The sequence below is a fragment of the Corvus cornix genome, chromosome 4 (assembly GCF_000738735.6).
Source record: "Corvus cornix cornix isolate S_Up_H32 chromosome 4, ASM73873v5, whole genome shotgun sequence".
NCBI lineage: Eukaryota > Metazoa > Chordata > Aves > Passeriformes > Corvidae > Corvus > Corvus cornix.
This window is the reverse complement of record NC_046334.1, coordinates 35,376,758-35,395,830: the sequence shown is the minus strand read 5'-3', so window position 1 is coordinate 35,395,830 and position 19,073 is coordinate 35,376,758. Positions and strand designations below refer to the sequence as shown.

Genomic DNA, 19,073 nt, shown 5'->3' with positions numbered 1-19,073 from the left:
CAGTGCCATTGATGGTGCTGTCATATGTGCTGTAGCTTCTTTCAGAAGTAAGGTAGCTCCACTAAATAAAGGATGAGACTAAGCAACCACTTTCCAAGAACAAGACATCACTGCCACTGCTTTGGGACAATTCACTGGCAACCCCTGAAATATCTCTTGGTCCGTTGCTCTAATCCCACTTTTTCCCAGCCTGCCAGGTCTGTCTGGCTTGCTCCTTTTCTGATGGAACTGGATCTAAAGCCCATAGTTACTAGCCCTGACAGTGTTGTAGCCATAACTGTTTCACTGCAAGAGAAGAATTTAGGAAAATTTCACAGAAACCTTAAAAGAAAGGCCAAAATTTTGTAAAAAAAATGTAGCTGAAAACAAGATCAGCATCTCACCTAAGGAATTAAACTGATACCTTCAGAATGTGTTAGAGTAAAATGCCTTTAATTCTGTGTGGCACCATCTTTTGATTTGCAGATTAATTACTTCTCTTCCTGTAGCTGGAGCTATGTATTTGCACACCCAAACTTTTGCTGGAAGTGAGGGTACTGAAAAATTACTTATGTGACATTAGCAGTAAGAAATTTGTTTATTACATCAGGGTCCTGGAGATAAAACCTCATGTCATGAGGTGATGAATAATGTATTTTATTTAATTCAATCATCTTAAGGAAAAAAATAACAAAAAAAAATCAACTCCAGATATGAGAGACTGAAGGTAGTGGGGTGAAAAATACACAGCGTAGACTGAAGAGAATTATGTGTAATTATGAATAAAATGAAAGATAAAAGCAAAGTATAAAGTTTGAATACATGGCATAACAAAAATCATTTACAGAGCTTGAATTTGAATTTTGACAAATATAGAATTTGCACATGGCTGTAGAATATGCACATAGCTTTATTTTTATCAAATTAATTTTCAGACAGTGATATCACTATACAAATAACTGCCTTGAGAACATTGAAATATGATTTTGAAAGTTTCGAGGGCTCAACATTATGCTAAATGTTTGAACTCCAACACAATTTTTCTCCCTGATTATATTATTGCTCTTTTAAAGGAAGAGGAAAGCTTCTCTTATAAAACAATCAATTACAGTACTCTAGACTATCTTGTTCTGCATCATACCCTGCTGGGATGAACAGGGAATGTTCTAGTCAATCACACATCACTTGAACCCTAGAGGACATTTCTGTCTTTATGAATCAAAGGATTAGTGAAGACAGTAAGGACACCAAGAAACACAGATGTGAGGAGAGAAATACAATTCTCAGTAGACATAATCCACTCTTGACTCAGAACTTGAATTTGAGCTTGCAGTCCTTTCAATGAATAACATATTTGATATGTCTATTAGATTGTCAGGGTTTTTACTAGAAACTTTCTTTCATGGACATTTTTTCTTGTTTTGAAGACTCTATATGGATAGATTATGATGAATGGGATGAGATAAAATGAATAAAGGCTACAGTTAGATGTTCTAATTTGATTAATACTTGCGTCACTCTATAAAAGTCAAAGGCATTTTAAAGCTATTAAAGAAGACAAGTTTCTCAGGAGCCTGAGATGCTAAAAGCAAGATTTAAAATTGTGAAAGTTTCTGCCTATTTTTCTGATGATAAAATCCCACTGAGCCCTTAAACTTTGAGCTGGCTTCTTTCTTCAAAAATATTTTTCTTTTTATTTAGATCAGCCAGAATATAGATGCATATTTTTCAGTCTTCCACCACTTATTAATTTCCTAAGTTTTCTCACATCTCAATTTGTAGTGAATGATTATATTTCATACACTTTCCAATTCAGAAGTTATCACACCTTTCTTTCTCTTAACTAGCTTTAAATTTAATTCAATATTGATGCATTAGAGTGGCTAAGACTCCCTGGGCAGAAATGGAGGCAAGGGTTTTATCTCAGGCCACCAATGTGACATTGAAGGGCCAGCCATGTCCTAGGGTGCACCTGGCACAGCATCACCAGCTGGGCAAGAGAGGGGATTGTCCCACTCTGCTCTGCACTGCGGCGGCCTCACCTCAAACGCTGTGTGCAGGTCTGGGTGCCACAACATTAGAATCATATTATTAAGCTATTAGAGGGCATCCAAAGGAAGGCAACAAAAATGGTGGAGGGCCTCGAGGGGAAGCCGTATGAGGAGCAGCTGAGGTCACTTGGTCTGTTCAGCCTGGAGAGGAGGAGGATGAGGGGAGACCTCTAGTCTCAAGTCTACAGCTGAGAGTCTACGGAAGGCAGAGGGGCAGGCACCAATCTTTCCTCTGTGGTGACCAGTGACAGGATCAAAGGGAATTGCCTGAAGTTCTGTCAGGACAGGTTTAGGTTGGATATTAGAACAAGATCCTTCACCCAGACGGCAGCTGGGAACTGGAACAGGCTCCCCAAGGAACTGGTCACAGCACCAGCCTGAGAGAGCTCAAGGAGTGTTTGGACAACACTCTCAGGCACATGGTGTGATGCTTGGGGATGGTGCTGTGCAGAGCTGGGAGTTGGACATGAGGACCCTTCTGGGTATCTTGCAACTCAGTTTATTCTGTGATTCTGTGATTAATAGTGCCAGTAATACCTATAAGCCACATCCTCTTAAGTAAGATTAATTAATGATAAAGATCTGTTAATCTTACATTTGCATTTTACCTCAATAAAATCATGTTTTACTAAAAAATAAACAAAATATCTTCTTTTTCCATGTCATTTAGCCTGTAGAACTGTTTACTAACCTTTCTGATTTTACTAGAAGCCATCTTTCTGGTTATCATCTTTCCATCATCTGGCTTTCATTCTTTATCCTACATAATTATAAGCAATTATTTATACCTTGTTATTTGAAAAGGAGTTTCTACTTTATTCCCACCATTAATTCTCATACTCTCACATGCACACACAGCTATGTATATAAAGATGTGAATGGGACGTGAAGAAGGGTAGTGCCATGAGATGCATCCAGTACGTTTGTAGGCTCTCTTATAGACAACTCCCATGGAATACAGAGATAAACTCCAGGAGAATGTATAGTCTTCCTTTGAAATCTGTAAGAAATTATAAGCTACTCATTAGAGAGTCCCAAAATATAACCACCATCAAAGTACACAGAGTGATTCAGAAACTAAAAAACAGGGAATGAACCAAGCCTCCACAATCAAGTACTGCCCCAAAAAGATCCACAGACTGTTTCTCACTCACTAGAAAATAATGCATCAAATTCTAAACATAAAACAACGATTTACTTCAGTAAAGGAGTGGGAGAGACAGAGCATCACAAGCATCCCAGGTTTCTCAAACTGTTATTATTTTCTATTACATTTTAAAGGATTTCCCTCAAGGCTTCTTGTTTTAATTAGTAGCATTTTATTGTATTCCCAAGCACAAAAGAATTTAAGCTGGCTTCATAACACGTTTCTTAGAGTTTCTTCTTTCTTTCTTGAGCATTTGAAATGTAACTATAGCTAAAATTGTAAATCCCTTTCTCTACCATTCTCTGGCAGTGCCTCAGCAACAGAAATGGAGGAAAGTTGTCTGGCTATCAAGAGAAAAAGGAACTACTGTACTCCAGCTGGGTATGAGAGCTGTGGCAAGGCGTGACAGTGTTGGCAAAGGTGTGCAGAGTGTGTGAAACTTGACAGCTTTTCCATCAGAGCTAAGGAAGAGGACACTATTGGAAATATCGGAGTTGGATAGCACATCTGTAGTGCAGAAAAATAAATAGGCAGTTAAAGAAGGAAAGAAAGTTCATTAGAAAGAAAAATCAAATCTATCAAAGGAAGAAGAAAAAATGGGAAGGATAAGCATCACAATATAAAGAGACAACAAAACTGAGGAATCTGTTGCAATCTGTACATCGCAAAAAAATTTCCATCAATTGAGTTTTATTCCTACAGAGACCATTAGAAGCTTTGATCTGGACAAATCAGAAATCATACCTTTTGGATGAGATTCTTGTAGTGTGCCATAATTTGCTAGATATGCAAATTGTAGAATCCAATTATATTATTTACAGATTCATCTTGCTGTTGTTTTTCTTATCTTGCTTGTTTTGATAACACATTTGTTTGAAGTATGTAAAAGAAATTAAAACTTGAGGTTTCTTAAACAGCTACCAACTTTATTCACATAAAAAATAAATACTGAAAAAAAGCTTCTATCTGAAAAACAAAATACTGTGACTGATAAACTGGTAGTGTTAATTCAGTACCCTTTGGAGTTCAGCAGGAAAGGCAGTCTTTCCAAATGTGAAGTCCTCCTTCTGTTGCACCTTGGATAGAAAGAAAAAATATTCAGACAGAAGAAATTAGAGTTACTTATCCATCCATGACAGCAGCAATGTGTTAAGTTGATTTTAGCATTTGTCAAAAGAATGAAAATAAGATGGCACCATTTTCCAAAGCTGATGAACTGAAAACTACTACTGGATCTCCCCGACTGATCACCCAAGACATAAATACACTCTAAAAAATAATTTGTCAAATATAAGTGGACCTTAAAGAACAGACTGCAATGACTTACACCAGAGATTGTAAAAAGAAATACGTGCTCATGTTGCTGTGCTTTATGCCTTACTAGAAGGATGAATGTACTTCAGGATTTACATTAAACCAAACCAATACCTCATAATAAGAACAAAACAGCAGAATATTTCCCGATTCTGTTGTCCACAGAGTAATTTTTGTGGGAAACTGATAATTATGTACTAGTGATTTTTCCCCCTTATCTCTACCCACTTTTGAAAAGTTACATGTTGCTTTATCTATTTTAGTACTCAATTATAATTACAATATGGAGTAATGTCAGCTGATACCTGAGATGATTTTCTGCTAAGATGGAGCCTACATTAGAAAAGTTTTTTAAACCACTTTTGCTAACAGTATGCAACACTATGGCAAAAGAGTAAGACCCCAAAGACTCCTGGAACACCACCCTATCTGTAGGTTTCTGTAACCCATAAGCAACTACAAGGTGTTCTTTGGTAAATCATATTTTTAAAGAAAGACTCTTGACAAATAAGAGCTTATTTTTGCTTAAGCCCTTGTCTGTGGTAATTAACTGTGAACACTTGCCACTTTTAAAACTTTTGCTGACAAAACATGGCAGAGAGAGGCTCCAAACTTCTTCATAGTCAGTGTTATCTTTAGATTAAAATACATATTTTCCTGTTTCCATCAGTCAAAGTGACAAGCAGTGAAAATAAAAGCAGACTTAACATTGCTAAGATGCCATTCCATAGTTGCTCATGCTCAGATAATGTATTCCAGAGAGAAAGACTAAGATTAGAGAGAGATTTATATTTCTCTCCTGACTGCCCCCCAGGAGTAGGTATAGTGGACAAAAGATGATGAAATTCTATCAATTACAGGAAACCGCATGAGCCAACCTTACTCATACAAAAAAGGGTATTTTCAAGGAATTATAACTTTGCTTTGTAACACATGAACTGAGATGAATAGCTATAATAATACTCTGGACCTTGCTGAGATAGATTGTCTAACTTCACTCGTTTGAATTTTATCTAGCTCATAAATCGTGATCATTTTAATATGTGACTTGATTACAATGCCTGTTAATAACTGTATTCCTATATCATGTATTATGCTGCACAATGTCTTATCTGTTGTATATAGCTATGAAATATTTTACAACCTTTCCTTCAGAATACTTCAGGTTGGACAGACTTCTCAAAGTTTTTTTCTGATTCAAGGTTTGTCAAGGGGAATTGAGCTATTTTTTAGTGGATTTCTGAAAATTCCTTCCAAATACTCTGTTTCCCACCAAGTCATAAGTTACTGGCAGGAACATCAGTTGAAATGTGACAGCAGAGCTGAAATGTAAAGGTTTTTCACTAAACTGCTTCTTAAGAACCAGCCTGTAGAGAAGTTAAAAATAAAATGTATGAAGCTTTTGTGAAAAACACAGAATTGACCCTATTGATCATCCCCAGTGCTTTAGGGCTGTTTATTTGGATTCACCCTGGTCATGTCCCAGTATTACCTTTTTTTTTATGCTACATATTTTAATAACTGTTAGTAGAAACATATGAAAAAGTTGCCCAGTAAACACAGCAGTGCCTTCACAAAGATAAAAGATATGCTTTTTAGTCCAAACAGGTTGAGTTAGCTGAGATGAAATAATATAAAAAGGAAATGAAAAGGGTATAGATGGGATTCTATCTTCTATTAAAAGACTCCAGGAAACTGTTTCTGTCCCAAAATAAAATGAATTACTTGCACTTCAGGCTAAACTGAACAGTCAAAAAGGCCACTCATCCTTATCTAAAGAGACTTGTTTGCAAGCATTTGAATCTCTGGTGAACAGCCTGATGTAGTACTAATCAAAAGGTGCATGGTTTCCTTAGATGAGAAAGATTGAGTTTCTGCTGAAACTGTCTGATACTCATTTCAGCCTCAAACTGCCAGTAATAGATTGCCACTAGCCAGTAAAAAGTTCACTATAAAGAATTATATGTCCTCTCTGTCCTTGGTCACAGTTACTGTGTTACCTACAGTAGGCAATTTTGTCATGTGTTCTTCAGAAGGTCATTCAAAACTCTCTTACTTGGCAAAATGATGGGGATCTAAAAATATTATGATCTCCAGGCATTTAGCTTTAGTTAAATTTCCCAGTGTTCAAAATAAGATGAAAGTCAACAAGAAAGGTTAAATTCAAACAATCTGGTGCTTATAATTTGCATGGTATAACTAGAGCCCAATTTTGTCAGGAGTTTGAACAGACATAGTTAATAGAAGCACCAAGGATACAATATTCCTCCAATAAATTTCAATATATACACTCCTAGATTATCCATGCATTTTAGATATATATAATTCTGACTTAAATGCATATAGTTTGTACTTTCTAGCCTAATTTTTCAGTAACTAAGAAAGCAAATAGCCTGGGAAGTTATGTTTTCATATTTCATATCTAAAAAGATGCCCTCATTATGTACAAATCCTACTGCTTCTGAAGCATACACAATAACCTTGGAAAATTACATATGAAAAAAACCACCCAACAAACCGCCAGGAATATTTATAGGTAAAGTCCTCAAGCTGTGCAAGGTTTTATGAAAGGTTTGGTGAGTTTTTTGGGTTTGGTGTTTTTTAAACCACGATTACAATATATGTATGGTACAAAAATTTCAACAGCTGTCACATTCATGTTCATTCATTACTTCTTTAAAATAAATACTTCAAATTACCCCTTGATAAATCAGTTCATGTATTTCCCTATTTGCACAGAAATGGCTTACATACGGCTTCCTTTTGAGCACACATGATTGTTGAGAGCAACAGCTTCGTACACAAGTTCCAAATTTACAGTTTTACTACCTCTCATAAGGCCAGCATAAATAAAATACCATAAATACCATAGCGAAGGGATTCTTACCAAGACTTGTTTCAGCTAATGAGGACTAAAAGAAAATTAGAAGGAAGGATTTGCATTTTCCCAGAGTCATCTCCCTTTTTTTTTTTTTGGCTATGACTGCTCTTCTGAAAGGAAGATTTTATGAAGATGTAATATTTGGGTTGTTTATACCTAGTACAAAAATATAAAGGAATGAGAGAGAAGATAAAAAAGTATTAGAGGTAAAAAGTTTGTCAGGTGTAGCATATATAGCTGTTGCTCAGCCATCAACAACTATTACACACCTATCATCTAATTTGGACTCTTGTGTTACATTCAGTCTTTAATCTTCAGGAAATAAGTGTCTGAAATTTGTCTGACTGGAGATTTTAGGGTATTATTGGTCTATAATTTTGCTGGTTAGTTGCAGGGCAAGGTTTATTATCTATCTAATAGGCCCTCATAAAGCAGAAAACCTAGTAACCCCCTAAAGCTCATCAGATAAAAGGATTATAGACTGAAGCACTATCTTTCATGAAGCTCAAGAGCACTGAAGCCTCGCTTTCTATGATGAAAATTGTGCTTGGGCAGGGAACAGAGCCCTATCCAGCCTCTGCAATTTAGAGACGGACAAGTGGAGAGACCAGGGTATTCAATGTGGTCATGAAACAACTAGCAAAAAAAAGAAGATGCTTGCAGGTTTTGATCAATTTATAGTTCCTCTGGAAACATCAGTTGGAGACACAGTCCTATTAGATATCTCTGCTGTGAAACTGAATGTTGTCATATTTCTCACAGAACTGTCATCATGCCAATGTAAAAACAGCACCATTTTAAAAATTTTCAGCAGCAACTATTCTAAGGAATTCAGTTTTACTGAAGTTTACAGATGAATTTTTAAACTGTGCATAGTATAAAACATACCTGGAAATGCTTCCTTTTCTCAGGCCATTCACTCTAAATTAAGAAACAAAGAAGAGTTAAGATACAGGAAAATTCCCAAATGCAGTCAAATTGAGCTGTCTGTGGCTGGACTTTTGAGTTACCTACTACTAGCTCTCCCTTTCCCAAGTGAGCATACAAAGTTGAAAAACACTCTATTGCTAGATGAAATACACTCAGCTTTGACCAAAGCACCTTAAAAATGAGGTGACAGTGGGCAAAGGGAAATAAAAAGCCCTCTGATAACTAATTGAGCATCAACCTCACCCAGTTCTCCCTGTCTTCACTCACTCTTCGCATCTGTTCTTCTCAAATTTAACTGCTAAGGCAAAGCAGACTTTCAATCACTGATAACATAAATCTGTTGCAGCAGGTCCCCAGTGTCTTTCATGCATTCTATCCCCCTAAAATCACCACAATGAACCATACCATCATCCTATTTAGACAGAATTGCCATTGTTAACTTTTTTTAGGGACATATTGTGAAAATAGTAGCCAGACTCCGCCATCTGCATTTCATCCAGCTGCCTGCTGCCTCATTGAGCCAAGTGACTGCAAATGTATTCCTCAAGTGCCGGTCTTTCCATGGATTCTTAGTGCTTTTCTATCCTCAAATCAAAGTCTTAATTCTCCAAGTGATCCATGGATCAGGGTTTTAGCTACTCAGTGATAGTGATTTCAATAAAGCCTTTAGCTCTGCGATCAATGATACAATATGAGCTTCAGTCTGCAATTTTGGATTAAGTGCAATAATAAAAAGCAACAACAATAATGTGGTCTTCTCCTTTAAAAAGATGTGAAACATTGTAGTACCTCCCAAGGAAATTCAGCTAATTCATATCTTAGAAGAAACAATTTTGGCAAAAGTGTAGAACTATAAAAATTAAGGGATTTGTGTAAATGGTCGAGTATGTATTTGCACAGGAAGACTGTAACAGAATGCCAAAATTCACAGAAAAAAAAATTTAAATATAACATTTGTGTCAAATACATTTAAAAGGGGCAGACAACAAAAGAAACGAACTGTTTTGGCGAAGAAACATTATTACAATTTTTGTTGAGTTATTGCAGATGAAAACAAAAGGCTTTGATACATTTTGATGTATACATTTTTTTTAAAATATCATAATCACACACAAGAAAAGCTTTATTCAAAGAAGTTCAAGCACTTTCTATAGTTTAGCAAAGTGTCAATGAACAAAATATGTATGCATAAACTAAATGCTTCCTTCTTCAAGACTAGTTTCACAATTCTTAACAGCAAAGACTATCAGTTATTTGTTGCAACATTTCATAGGAAATTCAGGGAAAGCAAAAGATATTTCATTTTCTCAAATAGGATTGCAAAAAAAGAAATTAATTCATTCTCACCTATTTTCTTTCTACTCTACTTCAGCTGTATACAGGAGATAACTAAGAGAATAAATAAAAGAGCTGCTAGTGTGTGCAAGGCATATTTTCCATCAAAATAATGAAGAAAACAGTAGGTCTCAAACCCTGAACCTTGAAGTATAAGAATCCCTGGGACCACGACAAATGGTTTGTAGGTGGTTCCTCAAATGGCATTAAACATACAAAAGCTTCAAATTTAAAAACAGTAGCTATGCAAATTCGTGGGATTTGAGGGGCTTATTATGTCAAGAAGAACTCCACCTACAAGGAGTAAACTGAAAGAAGCCTTACAATATTTTAGAAGGAAAGGATCCTGCTTTGCAGTTTCTAGATGACTGATGAGTGCCTCACTAGGAACATCAGTGATGTGGAGTAGAGTGAAAATACCTGGCTAGAGTATAATGATCATTATAAAATGATATAAATATATAATGAGATAAGAGTGGAAGAATAACAATTTTTTCAGCCCATACTCATGAATGCTTTCTAAGAATTCCCCTTAAAATAAAGGGCCATCGTTTATGAACTTACATTCAAAGTGTAGATCTCCAGCATTCCATTAAAGTCTCACATATTTCTCCTACAGGTTGAAAAAACATCTTTAATGAGGGGTTTTTGGAGGGCTTCTAGGGGCTTTTGTAGTGATTAAACCCACCATTCCTTTTCATTTTCATTCTCCAAGACAGTAATTTTTTGATTATATTTAGTTAAAGCTATTAGAATTCAAGCATGGAAATGACAACTATGTGACTCTTCATTATATTCTCCATACCTCTACCCTTCAAACAAAAATTCAGTGTTTTTCAAGCTTTCATCAGCTGCATTTCACACCATTCTCTTGAGATACATGAGGAATACATAAAGATTTATGAAGCATAATCATAAGGATGATCAAAACCACAAATATAATCAATTACACATGTTATACCTGAACTTTTGTTTCAAAAGAAGACACAATGAACTGAAGCACTATTTCAGGCAAACAATTGTTTCATAGTTTGGGTTTCATTTTTTATAAATCTTTGGATCAGTTTCTTTTCCTGATGGAAGATACTCAATGCGTGAAAAATTCCTCAATTCAGCATCCCAGAGGTATTCTTAGAAACTCTGATGACCTTAACTCTGATATTATTTTTATCAATGCAAGTCACAAACATAACACCTAGAGCTAATAAAATCATGCTAAGGAATAAGACAGTTAGGCTCCACAGAATTCACCAAAAGTATGTAAAGATTGAATCTGTCCTGTAAGTAGATTGTTTTCTATTTGTTGTAATGAGATGGACCAACCTGCTCCTACATTTGGTGTATCTTAATGTGAGAAATGACTGGCTTTATAGAAGGACCCAAGGAAAACACAAGAAGCACATAGCAGAAATGTTTTCACTGGGAAAACAACTTACAGAACAATGAAAAGTAGTTCTGCTGCTGTTGATTGGAAAAGTTCAACGAAACCAAAAAGCATCCTATCAAATTCCAGTCGCAAAGAGTTTGTCCACTCAAACTGGAACCAAAATAATCAAATGCACTATATTCCATAACTCTAGTTATTTTTGAATAGTTTTAAACTTTTCTGCCTTAAAAAACCCAAAATAAAAAAACCACAAAGCCTCTTACTTATCTTTAGTATGAGAAGAAATTATGTGTTAAGCAGAGGCATTACTTGTTAATTAAAACCATAATTAATTGCTTTGCAGAATCTATTTTACTGCTACAAAACCAGGAACACTTTCTCAAGAGTTATTAATATGTAATGTCAACTGGAAGTCAAGGAAAGCCACATGTATGAGAGGTATAGGCTATGCTAACTAAACATTTAAGCCCCCAAAAATCAAATAATGAAACATGACTCATCTTATCATGTAACTGCACATGCCATATGAATTAATTTTTATTGGATTTTATGATGAGACATCTATTCAAATAACTAACCTATGAGTATCTTCAAAGATGATGCCTCCTATCCCAGTCAAAATATATTTAAAATAATTTATTATGAATCAATGGAGCAACAATCTCTCACTAGCTCATTTTACTTGTAACTTCGCATACTTTGAAAGTGCAAAAAAAGGGATTTAAATTTATCATTGCTCATTAAACCTGCAAAAGGCTGTGTTAATTGGATGTCGCCCTAATTCACTTACGTGTTTCCTGACAATAAAGACCTTATGATTTAAGTTCAACTGATTCTAAAGTCATTATTTACTGACTTCACTGAAGTTCATAGCCTGAAGTTGAATCAAGAGTGTTAAGAACTATGCCTTAGAAAGGAAAAGGATCAAAGAAACACAATTACTCAAAATTAGAAGGAAAAAAAAAAAAGTATAGAATATACACTAACACCTTCCATATTTTTAAAGCTATAATTCAGTGTCATCACAAATAAAAATCATACAATCTTTAGTAAATCTCATTGCTACAAAAAAAAAAAAAAATCACTCTGGAAGCTAAAGTTCTTTTTGACAAATTGAACACACCATTTTGCAGTAGTGAAGTACATGCACACTCAAGCCTTCCTAAAGCATCACAGTTTAACCCAACCATACCTGAGGGAACTAAAAGACTGATATTTTGATAACCATACTGAAAATGAGGGAGTAGTTGAAAGACTGACTCTATGATATGCCATAATAATTAGTGATAAAAAGATGCATATATCAATATATATACAAGACAAAATTGAAAGTAATTAGTAAATTACTTCAGAAACATGGATAATTGGAAAAATTGACAATAAAGTATTGCTTAAAGCAAGCTTAAAACATGAAGAAAAATAATAATAGATAGAGGGAAATGTATGCCATGCTTCTAGAGATTTTACTGAAATGATCTTAAAAACCGAATCTCTCTCCAGCACAAAGCCAACTGTCAAAAATCACACCCCAAAAATGACTCATGGTTTAAAGCTCTGCTAACTTCTCAGTGGGTTAGCACTGCAGTTGACAAAATCCACTCTCTCTCTGCCCTCGGCAGGAAGCAAAACCTCAGAAATCTCTTGCATACATACAGCAAACCATGGACTTTGTGTTGCTCATCTCCTGAGCATCAATAATGCTGAAGACATTGAATGATGTTATTGAAAAGGAATGTTTCACATTCAAATTGATTTAATCTGTAATATAATCCTTTGACTACCTGAATTTCTGTAAGAGAAATACAAGCTTTCCTTTCCACTCATGTCCTCCATCAAGAATAATTTTTTTTGTTGCTTTACAGAATAAATCCAATACATGATTAATAAATTCATAATTGCACTAGTTTGTATCTGGTCACTAAAACAAGAAAGGAATCACAACAAGCACAAAATTTTGTATGATTCCACTCACTCTGGGTTACATGATGAAAACAGCTGACTTTTGCTGCCTCCAGACCATAGTTCTTTTTCCTGTTTCAGCATAGTCCTTTATGGACTTGGTTTTCATACTTAGAAGAATACTAAATATGTGGACATCCAATGATTAAAACAGACCAGGAAATAATATCACAATTTAAGGGATCCTAAATCAAAAATAAGTGCCATTTAGAAAGCATTATTTATATTTGCCACGGGCCTCCTGGTCCTAAAAGCAACAATTGTGCACACTTCTTATGTAAATGAGATGCTTGGCACTGTTTTGTTCACGCATACACACCCAGCCCTTCTCCAGGAAGTGAGCTGGGGTGCACCGGGAGGCAGGGACTGAGCAGGAGTCTCAAGGTGGAGCCGGATGTTGGCTCAGAGCAGCGATGCTCCACCTATGCTGGATCCTCTCTTCCGATCACACCTTTCCTGTCACAACAGTCAGAGTGTTAGATTTGGGCCTCTACAGTCTGTTATTATGTTACTGACACAATATGTTCATTACAAAAGAAATTATTGATCTGAGAAGTTAGAAGCTCTACAAAGCAAACCAAACTATTGCTAATTCACTTTTAAAACAAAGTAATTGGAACTATTAGTGAGATGTTCCCTTTAGCAGCCCTGTGTTACAGAGATCATGCAAAACTCCTCTTAGATTGAGACACATAGAACATTTATCTGAAAAAGAGTGTGATCAATGAAAGAACAGTTTCCAGTGCGAGATGGATAATTAGAGATTATCCTCTACACACTGCACTACAAAACAAGTCTATCAGAGGTATATGGGATATGATGCAAATGCATTGTAATTGTCTGCAGATATGTGAGTGACAGATGGCTGAATTGAGTGGAGGAATAGAAACAGTGTATTCTATTTCAGTTAAAGGGAATACAATAAAAGTGGAAGTGCAATTTTTTGCAGCTGCAAAGGCTTTTTGACAGCAATTCGCTTCCAATCACTTTCAAGTAACACACAGCTAGGACAGTAAACATCATTAAAATAATTGACTAGTCATCAGGAATAATAAATTAATAGAATAATTTAATATTCACACCCATCTATTCCTAATGTAGACACCTAAAATATGTGGCTAGAGACAGCACTCTGAATGCTAACCTGTCAGACGTGATACTGAAATCCATTCTTTAGTGTGTGGCTTAGAGAGGGATTTTCAGACAAGAAATAGTACTGGAAAGAGCAGTGACTGGAATAACTTCAGTGGTATTTCTCAACCATTTGCCAATGAATTTCATCAACTCACTGTTCTTAAAATGAACTTTAGAATTACTAAATGAAATCAGATGTTAACTTGAGGTACTGCAAGAGTGATATGAAAGAATGCAGACCTTCATAGACAACTTATGTATTAAAAGGAAAACACCTGTAGAAAAAGGCTTAAATCTAATTTTTGCCCTTCCAAGGACATTTAATACACGGCTGCTGATGTCTCAGAGAACTCCTTAGTCCATTTTAGGCAATTTAATAGAGTAATAATCTTATACAAGAACAAATCTATAGTCACAGGGCAGTGGCTGTGACTGAAGTACCACTGCTGCCCAGCAGCAGTACTGCTTCCTCCTGTCCCAGTGGCTTCTGCATTCAGATGTGCACAGGATGATCTTTGGTAGCAGTCTATAAATCTGCCCAGCCCAAGGGACCCTTAAATCCAGGCTGCTGGCTTTTTCTGTAGAGTGAAAAAAGTGAACACCTGTTTGAGAAGAAAATGCTGCGGGACAGTGGCATGACTCTGAGGTTGACCACAGACTCCCTCACAGCCTTTTCTTGCTTCTGCCGGGGCTTCTTCAGCACCAGTCGCCCACCTCTGGTGCTGGACAATGAAATCAGCAGCTAGACAGGCCATGAAAATCCACTCTTGTGCTTTTCCCATTCTGGATTTAAAACTTCATCTGACCAGATAACTGAGATTACCATAAAGGGATCAACTTGTCCCCACCCCAATGAAGAAAATAAATTTGCATAATAATATCTACATATATACAAAAACAAAATCTGGCTAGATACAGTACTGATCAGCTGTGTTATAAACCCTCCGTATCAACAGTAAGATGAGCACAGCTTTTGTGGCTGCTAAAGAATCATTAACATGCATCACAATGATCTTCAAGCATTCAGGAGTTCAAAGCCTAGAGTCTTCATGCACACTTTACACAGGTCATCGCAAAAACCAGTCATTGAATTCAAAGGATGGATGATTTAATAAAGGAAATTTAAAAGTTTGTAGGGATCTCTGGACTTTCTTCTAACTTGTCAAAGGCTTTTTTTGTGTGCAAGAAGAAGAAAATATTGACAGTGTCACTTTCTCATTATCTTTTTTTAAGCTTCAACTTTACTTAATTAATTATCTAAAGCAGAACTAAAATTTAAAAATATATAAGCAAAGCCAAAGAACAAGTAAGGCATTATGCCTACTTTGCAAGTCTGTCTTGATTTCAAAATGCATACTTTGAATACCCTTATCTCCAGTGGAATCTTGCTTGCCCATATCCTAAATATAAAGTGGAAATTTATTCCCACATTTAAGTTATTAAATGTATGTTTAATTAGTCTAGGATCAGGTGGACATTGTGGAGCTCTACCACAGCAAGAGTACTACTTCCATTGTGAAAAAGAGCATTTACAGTTTTCAGTACAGAGGAGCTCCAACCTCCAGACATAAAATGCTCCTTATACATATGTCTCAGAAGAGGTAAGGAATCTATTCAAATAAATGAAACACTACAATCACTCTGCCTTATTTATAAGAATATGTTTCTTCTACATGGCTCAACTAGTTATATTCCAAATTCTGTGACACAAAGGCAAGAAAAATCTTCAATATTTGGAATGGATTTTTTTTTAAATTATCAAGTAATGATAACGAGAGAAACAAAGAGTAAAAATGCAGTCTTAAATAATTTTATCCAGTTAGTTGTCAAATATACCATAATTCTGCTCTCTATATTTTTCACCTGGGGAAAAAAAAAAAATACATTAAACTTATTTGTGTCAGTTCATACTTGTGTCTCTTCTTACATGAAGAGAGGTCTGAAGTAACTGTAACATTTTTTTACATTATTAACAAGTGATTGAAGTGCAAAACAGACTTTGCTAGCCATTATGGTAGTCACTGTTCCTATAGTAATTTTTTTTTTTTTTTTATGTTACTTCTGCATGTATAAATAAATATGCAGTTCAGTCCTTTTTGGATGTTAAGTGAGTGAACATCAACTAAAAATCCAGTGACTGTTCAATGTTTTACTATTATTTTTAATACAAAGGCCAAATCAGATCACTTTGAGCATATTCCTCTGATTAAAAGCCAGTATCACCATGAAATTAGTTTCTGTCATGCAAGTAAATCAGGTCAGTTATTTTTACATTCTCATGCTTTATTACTAATTTGAAATCTTTAGTGTTTTAAAGATTTTGCTAAAGTACTTTTAGTAAATGTCAGTTAATGGGATTATAATGAGAATTTGAGAAAATAATTCTACTTAAGAAAAAGAGAGTAAGAATCAAAGACTAACTTATTCAGAATTGAAAGCTTTGCCTGTTTGCAAATTCAAAACACAGAAAACTACAAAGCAAAACCATATTCTGTTTCTTATCTTGATAAATTCATCTTAGAACACTGAGTATCCAATACCTAAATCGTAATTGAAATATCAATTGGATTGGAAACAAAAAGTATGAAGATTGGGACAGATATTGCTATAATTATCAGCAAAGTTTACTATTAAAGAAATCCGTGGCTGCGGACACAAGATAAATATAAAATTCAATATAAGACCAATTTTATCTGAATAACAGACCCAGGTTAGGGGCCAACATCACAGACTGAGATTCTTGATACCTACTATCTTTATTTCACAATCAGCGTAGACAAAAGAAAGATACATGACTAATCAAGGGGATGTTCTCATATCCTCTCCTGCATAGAGAATATAATTTAATTAATTAAAACATTCCTATGAGCACAAGATATATTCTTTCAAGATTGCTGTGATTTTAGATACTCGTTGGATATTACATCTGGCCATCACAGGCATTTTCCTAATCTTCATAAACCTCAGAATCCCTGTGAAACACAAGACAATTAGGGCTCAAGTCATTTACCGTACGCAGGCATGAAATGCCATCTGAAACGCATCCAGATACCTTAGACAATCTCCCCTATCAGTTCCTGAAGTCAACAGCTCTCTTATAGGTCCTATGTTATATTTGCCAACTACATCCAGGTGTCCTAGATCTCGGATGACATGAGACACTTCTGAGCTGGCAAGAAAAAAACAACATGTGTTACTGCATTCAAGAAGCATGAAGCCTTCCTGCTCCACTAATGTATCAGACATAAATGCTGCCAACACACTGCTCAGCACATTTGAAGGGATCCTCAGTTCCTCAGAACAAGACCAGGTCTCAGAGAATAAGCAAGTATAATAATTCATACAATTTCTCATTAAATTTTAAAATCATATTCATACGAAAAATATGATTCTGTCCTCAGCTGCTGTCATGACTTTTTTTATAACCATGACAGACAGGGTGTCCAGTGATATGGAAGAATACACTCAAGAAAGGTGTATCTCACAGCACAGACCAAGAAGCAGAGGGTGGTCTCCTCAGCCTTCTCTTTTGTCAGCAAGCATATGAGCCACCAACTATGTGAACAAGTTACCAGATGCTGTATCAGAAAACTTAGGAAGAAGTGAGCATGAGTGTCCAGGACTCCAGAGGAAGTCTTGGTGCTCTTTGTCCTAAACAGCCACCAACTCAAATAAACACCAACGTTCTGTCCATTAATTCCAGATTTTCCAATATTTCAGGTATCACATTAAACCAGGCTTCGTGTAAAAATGTCAGTTATTCATAGCTTGTTTTCTAAGAAAAAAAAACCCAGTAGCAAACACACACAATGGACTACTCATATTCTGTGACAAAAGTTCGTCTTCACTGGCACTTTGTGAAACATACTCAGTGTGAAGCAGCAAAGACTGCACATTAAGACTATCAGATGCAAAGGGCTTTGATCTCCTCATGAAATTCTAGTTCTGACTGAGGTAATACAAGATAGATGAGAGCATACGGTGAACTTCATATTACATCTGTTCAACACATCGACGTTCAGCATTCTGAATTAGAGTTCCCTCTTGCTGCAGAGAAGAAGGACCATGATATCTCAGCAGGAATTACAGTTGGGCATCACAAGGGTACTGGTTGTGTATGAATGTCCAAAGTGAACCCTAAGCCTAACTAATTATGAAAACTCAATGTTGTTCAATTTATAAGGCAGGACCACAGACAAAATAAATAGGTACATTCAGTGTATACATCAAAGCCCCTGACACTTCAAATGCCTCATTTTCACTATTTGTAATACGTGAGTACCACAACATCCTACAGTGAGCACTACAGCTGGGTGTGCATCATTTTGCAGTTGGGATTTTCAAAGTGCCCGTGCCCATGAGTTTTTGCTAATTTAGTTCTAAGTTTTCTTGTCTTCTGTGTGAGTCCCCACAAGTCAGTTTCTTGTGTACAATCCAGAGACTGTCAATGCACACACCCTGGAAGATCTAGCAATGTAACCCAAAGAAGATATGAGAATGGATCTTCCAACCAAACCTGAAATGGCTTTTGGAGGATTATAACACGGGCAAGTGTTTCACCTGAATGGTGGGTTTAGCTGCCTTTAAAGAACAATGTAGACAGAAACTACCAATAAGAACAGAGGACAGCAACTGCACAGGAGAGTAACCCCTAAATAAAGCAGAAGGAAGGTGAAATCAAAAAGGAAGTCAAGGCAAGACAAGGTCACGAACCAGATAGTTGGAGATCTGCAAATGGAGCCCAGAGGCTTGGCTTTTACATATCTAGGTCATGCTACTTCCAAGTCAATGAACAGATAAACCAATTATAGGTTTTTTTCAGAGTTTTGAATCATTAATTAAGGGATCCAGAATATAAAATCTGTTTTCCTCAAGTAGAAATGTCACATAAGGGGTGCCCTACACTTTCCTCACAATTAGGTCACTAAAATAAGCTGTGGTTCAATACCCTGACAT

The 19,073-nt window shown here is 35.9% G+C and overlaps 1 long non-coding RNA gene across 1 annotated transcript in view; it reads right to left on the bottom strand.

The window, feature by feature from the left end:
- Nucleotides 1-692: 692 nt before the first annotated feature.
- Nucleotides 693-19,073, bottom strand: part of LOC120409861 — a 154,871-nt gene continuing 136,490 nt past the window's right edge. The window contains exons 2-5 of the long non-coding RNA XR_005601678.1: nt 8,261-8,293; nt 7,379-7,528; nt 4,194-4,253; nt 693-3,030 (exon numbers count right to left, since the gene is read on the bottom strand). This is a non-coding gene — a long non-coding RNA (uncharacterized LOC120409861). The remainder of the gene's footprint in view (nt 3,031-4,193; nt 4,254-7,378; nt 7,529-8,260; nt 8,294-19,073) is intronic.